A 1,615-nucleotide genomic window follows, 5' to 3' on the forward strand; every position below is an offset into this window, starting at 1 on the left:
GAGTTAACGACGTTAATACATACACTACATACATAGCTAACATGCCTGGTCACATACATTACATATATACATAAACTATAATGTACAAATAAACATGTTTGTCTCATAAGTAACAAAAGAATATGATAACACGAAAACACGTAAACAACCTACTGATAAACTATAACATGTTTGTCTCATAAGTAACAAAAGAATAGAGATAACATTGTAAACAACCTTCAATAACAAATTTAATAACTAAACCAATAACAAACACCATTTATCATCAGTAGTAGAAATGGTATAAATAGATGTAAGCATAAACATGTAAGGAGTTCGAGATTATACGAATTCAAATAAAGAGCTCTTGCTCAGAAAAATATAAAAATATTTTTTTTTTTTATAACTTTCCTGACTTGAGTATTAAACTGGTGGCTCAACCGGTCTTAAAAGCCATTTTCTAATCCTGTAACGTTACAAAGGATAAGGAAAAATATAAAATCCCACGGGAAGTAAGACTTCCAGCACTACATATTTGCAAAAAGTGCTTAAATAATTAATATAAACACAAACAACACACGATTCAAAACAAGTGAATCGAAAAGTGAATCAAAAAAGTGAAACACAAAGGCGAAACTGGATACCTTACGTAAATTAAAAACAATAAAAAAAACAAAAACTTACGACGACAACAGAAAACTAGAAAACCCAATAAAAATGGAGGAACAACTAGCTCAACTACACGCAAACATGGCTGCATTGCTAAATCAGATCCAACAACAACAGGTGGACTTCACAGAGAGAGTAGCTCGGCTAGAGCAACAAAACGCTCCACACGAAGTGGTACTACACGACGAAGTCAAACTTAACATCACCGACCCAAGGGATATAGACCTTGAATTGTTCATATCTCTACCAAAATTCGATGGAGATAAAGAGCGATACCGATCATGGAGATCACAAGTTTGGACCTTCATGGAAGCGATAAAGAACTTCCAATACCATCCAAAATATTACAGCGCCCTGGGAATCATACGAATAAAGATTACAGGACCAGCTGCGAATATATTAACAAATCACGACACCAAATTAAATTTTTATTCAATCATCAACCGACTTGACTATACTTATGCTGACCAACGCCCACTATATGTCCTCCTGGACCAAATGAAAAAAATCTCACAAGGAAGAAAAACTCTCGCAGAATTCCACGGTGAACTATCTAAGGCACTTAATTTAGCCTTAGCCAAAATCGAAATGTCCAGTGATGACAACAACGAAGGTATTAAAACTTACGCCAACCAAGAGGCAGTAAGAACGTTCATCCTTGGCCTAAATTCAAAATATACCAGCGGTACACTGTATAGCCATAATCCAACAAATTTGGAATCGGCATACGCGACAGCCTGTACCATATCACACGATAACGTAAATGAAGAATTCGAAACACAGAACGTACAACCCAGATTCCAGCATCATAGGCAAAATCGGAGCACCTACTCACAACCACATCGTGAAGAGAGGTACTATAAGCAAAGCATCAGAATTCAAAGAAACGACTACCAACAACGAGGAGACCATCAACAAAGAAGCTTCTTCAATCAACAAAGACAAGCTGCACCTATTCCAATGGACG

The sequence above is a fragment of the Rhagoletis pomonella genome, unplaced genomic scaffold (assembly GCF_013731165.1).
Source record: "Rhagoletis pomonella isolate Grant_MI unplaced genomic scaffold, Rhpom_1.0 Rhpom_scaffold_00003, whole genome shotgun sequence".
NCBI classification, from domain to species: Eukaryota; Metazoa; Arthropoda; class Insecta; order Diptera; family Tephritidae; genus Rhagoletis; species Rhagoletis pomonella.